The sequence below is a fragment of the Heterodontus francisci genome, unplaced genomic scaffold (assembly GCF_036365525.1).
Source record: "Heterodontus francisci isolate sHetFra1 unplaced genomic scaffold, sHetFra1.hap1 HAP1_SCAFFOLD_988, whole genome shotgun sequence".
Classification (NCBI taxonomy): Eukaryota; Metazoa; Chordata; class Chondrichthyes; order Heterodontiformes; family Heterodontidae; genus Heterodontus; species Heterodontus francisci.
Window position 1 is genome coordinate 30,001 of NW_027142059.1, and position 7,300 is coordinate 37,300.

Consider the following 7,300-nt stretch of genomic DNA (forward strand, 5'->3'; position numbering starts at 1 on the left):
TCTCACTGTACCAACAGACATGTCATAGACTTTGGTTTTTTTTTATTAATTCTTTTCCTGTGGGTGTGGTGTGCCTCCGCACCCCCCAATCTGTTCCAAGGCCTTGTTTTCTCTCGCTCGCCAAAACACTTTGTCTGTTTTCACAGCCAGTCTACCGGCCTAGACCCAACTGTGCGATATTTCAGAGCCGGCAACAGAGCATGGAAAGTCCGCCAGATTTACCCTTAAATGCTCATAAATGACTTCCAGGCACTCTTCGGAAGGTCTTTTATTTCAAAAGAAGGTCCTTCCTTGAGGGAGCACTTCTTCGGCCACTTTGCAAGTGCAACCGCTGCCAGCAAAAGTTCTGAAAATCGAGTTCCCGAAAATCTCCGGGTACCCCGCCAACCCCCAGCCACCCGAATCGCAAGTGTCAATTCGGCGGGTTGCCTGCCGGTAGTCCTTCCGAAAATGAGGCGCCAAATCGCCGCAACGGCCATTTTTCATTTCGGCATCGGGACTTCCGACGGCAACTGATTAACTAGCCCGGGGACTAGAGCGGCAGCAAATGCAACGTGCCCTCTTGGCGGGAGCAACTTGACCGCCCCCGTGGGGAAAGGTCAACTCGGGGCCCGGGAAAGTCGCCGAGTCCGACCCCATACACTTCCATGAGTTGGGGGTTTTGGCCTTCCCGGCCCAAGGCTCGCCTTATTTCGGCCTGCACTTTCGGAAAAGGGTGCATTCCTTTTGGTTAATGATTTCACCAGCCCGGGTCTTAGCCTCTGCCCCGACGGCTAAGTCTTTTGGTTAATGATTTCCTGCGGCTGGGACTACCCTTTCCCCCCGCCCTGCAGGCACCCGGGTCGGGAGGCCGTCGGGGGCACTTTCCGGGGCAAATCCGGACCCTTACGCAAGGGAGAGTGCGCCCCCCGCCTCGGCCGGGGGGTCAGGCTGCCGCCTATTAAGCCCGACAGAAAACCCGAAAAATGGACGAAAATGGGAAAAAATCCCCATCCGAAAAAGGCTTAAAAGTCGGTTGGGCGGCAGCTAGGGTCGGTCTCTGCAGACCTGGAGGCTCGGGTGGACTCTTGGAATAAACGTCCAAGTCCCGACTTGCCACCTCCTACTACTGTGCAGATACCCCGCCAACCCCCAGCCACCCGAATGACAAGCGTCCGATCAGCGGGACGAATTTGACAACTCTGGCCGGACCTCTGGAACTCCATCCCGGGTAACCGGGGCAAATTTTTCCGCTTGATCGCCCTTCCACTGGTTTACCATTTGCCCTTTCGGACTTAGTCTCTGGACATTATTCGACTGATTTTCTGGTTAACCATTTGCCCTTTCGGACTTAGTCTCTGGGCATTATTTTCGACTTTTTGGTTAATGATTTCACACTTTTTACTTACTTTTGCGCTTTTTGGTTAATGATTACTCTGCTTACTGGTTAATTATTTGCCCTTTCGGACTTAGTCTCTGGACATTATTTTCGAGTTTTTGGTTAATGATTTCACACTTTTAACATATTTTTGCGCTTTTTGGTTAATGATTACTCTGCTTACTGGTTAATTATTTGCCCTTTCGGACTTAGTCTCTGCACATTATTTTCGAGTTTTTGGTTAATGATTTCACACTTTTAACATATTTTTGCGCTTTTTGGTTACTGATTTCATACTTTTTACTTACTTTTGCGCCTTTTGGTTAATGATTACTCTGCTTACTGGTTAACCATTTGCCCTTTCGGACTTAGTCTCTGGACATTATTTTCGAGTTTTTGGTTAATGATTTCACACTTTTTACTTACTTTTGCGATTTTTGGTTAATGATTACTCTGCTTACTGGTTAACCATTTGCCCTTTCGGACTTAGTCTCTGGACATTATTTTCGGGTTTTTGGTTAATGATTTCACACTTTTTACTTACTTTTGCGATTTTTGGTTAATGATTACTCTGCTTACTGGTTAACCATTTGCCCTTTCGGACTTAGTCTCTGGGCATTATTTTCGACTTTTTGGTTAATGATTTCACACTTTTAACATATTTTTGCGATTTTTGGTTAATGATTACTCTGCTTACTGGTTAATTATTTGCCCTTTCGGACTTAGTCTCTGCACATTATTTTCGAGTTTTTGGTTAATGATTTCACACTTTTAACATATTTTTGCGCTTTTTGGTTACTGATTTCATACTTTTTACTTACTTTTGCGATTTTTGGTTAATGATTACTCTGCTTACTGGTTAACCATTTGCCCTTTCGGACTTAGTCTCTGGACATTATTTTCGAGTTTTTGGTTAATGATTTCACACTTTTAACATATTTTTGCGATTTTTGGTTAATGATTACTCTGCTTACTGGTTAATTATTTGCCCTTTCGGACTTAGTCTCTGCACATTATTTTCGAGTTTTTGGTTAATGATTTCACACTTTTAACATATTTTTGCGCTTTTTGGTTACTGATTTCATACTTTTTACTTACTTTTGCGATTTTTGGTTAATGATTACTCTGCTTACTGGTTAACCATTTGCCCTTTCGGACTTAGTCTCTGGAGATTATTTTCGAGTTTTTGGTTAATGATTTCACACTTTTTACTTACTTTTGCGATTTTTGGTTAATGATTACTCTGCTTACTGGTTAACCATTTGCCCTTTCGGACTTAGTCTCTGGACATTATTTTCGAGTTTTTGGTTAATGATTTCACACTTTTAACATATTTTTGCGATTTTTGGTTAATGATTACTCTGCTTACTGGTTAATTATTTGCCCTTTCGGACTTAGTCTCTGCACATTATTTTCGAGTTTTTGGTTAATGATTTCACACTTTTAACATATTTTTGCGCTTTTTGGTTACTGATTTCATACTTTTTACTTACTTTTGCGCCTTTTGGTTAATGATTACTCTGCTTACTGGTTAACCATTTGCCCTTTCGGACTTAGTCTCTGGACATTATTTTCGAGTTTTTGGTTAATGATTTCACACTTTTTACTTACTTTTGCGATTTTTGGTTAATGATTACTCTGCTTACTGGTTAACCATTTGCCCTTTCGGACTTAGTCTCTGGACATTATTTTCGGGTTTTTGGTTAATGATTTCACACTTTTTACTTACTTTTGCGATTTTTGGTTAATGATTACTCTGCTTACTGGTTAACCATTTGCCCTTTCGGACTTAGTCTCTGGACATTATTTTCGAGTTTTTGGTTAATGATTTCACACTTTTAACATATTTTTGCGATTTTTGGTTAATGATTACTCTGCTTACTGGTTAATTATTTGCCCTTTCGGACTTAGTCTCTGCACATTATTTTCGAGTTTTTGGTTAATGATTTCACACTTTTAACATATTTTTGCGCTTTTTGGTTACTGATTTCATACTTTTTACTTACTTTTGCGCCTTTTGGTTAATGATTACTCTGCTTACTGGTTAACCATTTGCCCTTTCGGACTTAGTCTCTGGGCATTATTTTCGACTTTTTGGTTAATGATTTCACACTTTTAACATATTTTTGCGCTTTTTGGTTACTGATTTCATACTTTTTACTTACTTTTGCGATTTTTGGTTAATGATTACTCTGCTTACTGGTTAACCATTTGCCCTTTCGGACTTAGTCTCTGGGCATTATTTTCGACTTTTTGGTTAATGATTTCACACTTTTTACTTACTTTTGCGCTTTTTGGTTAATGATTACTCTGCTTACTGGTTAATTATTTGCCCTTTCGGACTTAGTCTCTGGACATTATTTTCGAGTTTTTGGTTAATGATTTCACACTTTTAACATATTTTTGCGCTTTTTGGTTAATGATTACTCTGCTTACTGGTTAATTATTTGCCCTTTCGGACTTAGTCTCTGCACATTATTTTCGAGTTTTTGGTTAATGATTTCACACTTTTAACATATTTTTGCGCTTTTTGGTTACTGATTTCATACTTTTTACTTACTTTTGCGCCTTTTGGTTAATGATTACTCTGCTTACTGGTTAACCATTTGCCCTTTCGGACTTAGTCTCTGGACATTATTTTCGAGTTTTTGGTTAATGATTTCACACTTTTTACTTACTTTTGCGATTTTTGGTTAATGATTACTCTGCTTACTGGTTAACCATTTGCCCTTTCGGACTTAGTCTCTGGACATTATTTTCGGGTTTTTGGTTAATGATTTCACACTTTTTACTTACTTTTGCGATTTTTGGTTAATGATTACTCTGCTTACTGGTTAACCATTTGCCCTTTCGGACTTAGTCTCTGGGCATTATTTTCGACTTTTTGGTTAATGATTTCACACTTTTAACATATTTTTGCGATTTTTGGTTAATGATTACTCTGCTTACTGGTTAATTATTTGCCCTTTCGGACTTAGTCTCTGCACATTATTTTCGAGTTTTTGGTTAATGATTTCACACTTTTAACATATTTTTGCGCTTTTTGGTTACTGATTTCATACTTTTTACTTACTTTTGCGATTTTTGGTTAATGATTACTCTGCTTACTGGTTAACCATTTGCCCTTTCGGACTTAGTCTCTGGACATTATTTTCGAGTTTTTGGTTAATGATTTCACACTTTTAACATATTTTTGCGATTTTTGGTTAATGATTACTCTGCTTACTGGTTAATTATTTGCCCTTTCGGACTTAGTCTCTGCACATTATTTTCGAGTTTTTGGTTAATGATTTCACACTTTTAACATATTTTTGCGCTTTTTGGTTACTGATTTCATACTTTTTACTTACTTTTGCGATTTTTGGTTAATGATTACTCTGCTTACTGGTTAACCATTTGCCCTTTCGGACTTAGTCTCTGGAGATTATTTTCGAGTTTTTGGTTAATGATTTCACACTTTTTACTTACTTTTGCGATTTTTGGTTAATGATTACTCTGCTTACTGGTTAACCATTTGCCCTTTCGGACTTAGTCTCTGGACATTATTTTCGAGTTTTTGGTTAATGATTTCACACTTTTAACATATTTTTGCGATTTTTGGTTAATGATTACTCTGCTTACTGGTTAATTATTTGCCCTTTCGGACTTAGTCTCTGCACATTATTTTCGAGTTTTTGGTTAATGATTTCACACTTTTAACATATTTTTGCGCTTTTTGGTTACTGATTTCATACTTTTTACTTACTTTTGCGCCTTTTGGTTAATGATTACTCTGCTTACTGGTTAACCATTTGCCCTTTCGGACTTAGTCTCTGGACATTATTTTCGAGTTTTTGGTTAATGATTTCACACTTTTTACTTACTTTTGCGATTTTTGGTTAATGATTACTCTGCTTACTGGTTAACCATTTGCCCTTTCGGACTTAGTCTCTGGACATTATTTTCGGGTTTTTGGTTAATGATTTCACACTTTTTACTTACTTTTGCGATTTTTGGTTAATGATTACTCTGCTTACTGGTTAACCATTTGCCCTTTCGGACTTAGTCTCTGGACATTATTTTCGAGTTTTTGGTTAATGATTTCACACTTTTAACATATTTTTGCGATTTTTGGTTAATGATTACTCTGCTTACTGGTTAATTATTTGCCCTTTCGGACTTAGTCTCTGCACATTATTTTCGAGTTTTTGGTTAATGATTTCACACTTTTAACATATTTTTGCGCTTTTTGGTTACTGATTTCATACTTTTTACTTACTTTTGCGCCTTTTGGTTAATGATTACTCTGCTTACTGGTTAACCATTTGCCCTTTCGGACTTAGTCTCTGGGCATTATTTTCGACTTTTTGGTTAATGATTTCACACTTTTAACATATTTTTGCGCTTTTTGGTTACTGATTTCATACTTTTTACTTACTTTTGCGATTTTTGGTTAATGATTACTCTGCTTACTGGTTAACCATTTGCCCTTTCGGACTTAGTCTCTGGGCATTATTTTCGACTTTTTGGTTAATGATTTCACACTTTTTACTTACTTTTGCGCTTTTTGGTTAATGATTACTCTGCTTACTGGTTAATTATTTGCCCTTTCGGACTTAGTCTCTGGACATTATTTTCGAGTTTTTGGTTAATGATTTCACACTTTTAACATATTTTTGCGCTTTTTGGTTAATGATTACTCTGCTTACTGGTTAATTATTTGCCCTTTCGGACTTAGTCTCTGCACATTATTTTCGAGTTTTTGGTTAATGATTTCACACTTTTAACATATTTTTGCGCTTTTTGGTTACTGATTTCATACTTTTTACTTACTTTTGCGCCTTTTGGTTAATGATTACTCTGCTTACTGGTTAACCATTTGCCCTTTCGGACTTAGTCTCTGGACATTATTTTCGAGTTTTTGGTTAATGATTTCACACTTTTTACTTACTTTTGCGATTTTTGGTTAATGATTACTCTGCTTACTGGTTAACCATTTGCCCTTTCGGACTTAGTCTCTGGACATTATTTTCGGGTTTTTGGTTAATGATTTCACACTTTTTACTTACTTTTGCGATTTTTGGTTAATGATTACTCTGCTTACTGGTTAACCATTTGCCCTTTCGGACTTAGTCTCTGGGCATTATTTTCGACTTTTTGGTTAATGATTTCACACTTTTAACATATTTTTGCGATTTTTGGTTAATGATTACTCTGCTTACTGGTTAATTATTTGCCCTTTCGGACTTAGTCTCTGCACATTATTTTCGAGTTTTTGGTTAATGATTTCACACTTTTAACATATTTTTGCGCTTTTTGGTTACTGATTTCATACTTTTTACTTACTTTTGCGATTTTTGGTTAATGATTACTCTGCTTACTGGTTAACCATTTGCCCTTTCGGACTTAGTCTCTGGACATTATTTTCGAGTTTTTGGTTAATGATTTCACACTTTTAACATATTTTTGCGATTTTTGGTTAATGATTACTCTGCTTACTGGTTAATTATTTGCCCTTTCGGACTTAGTCTCTGCACATTATTTTCGAGTTTTTGGTTAATGATTTCACACTTTTAACATATTTTTGCGCTTTTTGGTTACTGATTTCATACTTTTTACTTACTTTTGCGATTTTTGGTTAATGATTACTCTGCTTACTGGTTAACCATTTGCCCTTTCGGACTTAGTCTCTGGAGATTATTTTCGAGTTTTTGGTTAATGATTTCACACTTTTTACTTACTTTTGCGATTTTTGGTTAATGATTACTCTGCTTACTGGTTAACCATTTGCCCTTTCGGACTTAGTCTCTGGACATTATTTTCGAGTTTTTGGTTAATGATTTCACACTTTTAACATATTTTTGCGATTTTTGGTTAATGATTACTCTGCTTACTGGTTAATTATTTGCCCTTTCGGACTTAGTCTCTGCACATTATTTTCGAGTTTTTGGTTAATGATTTCAC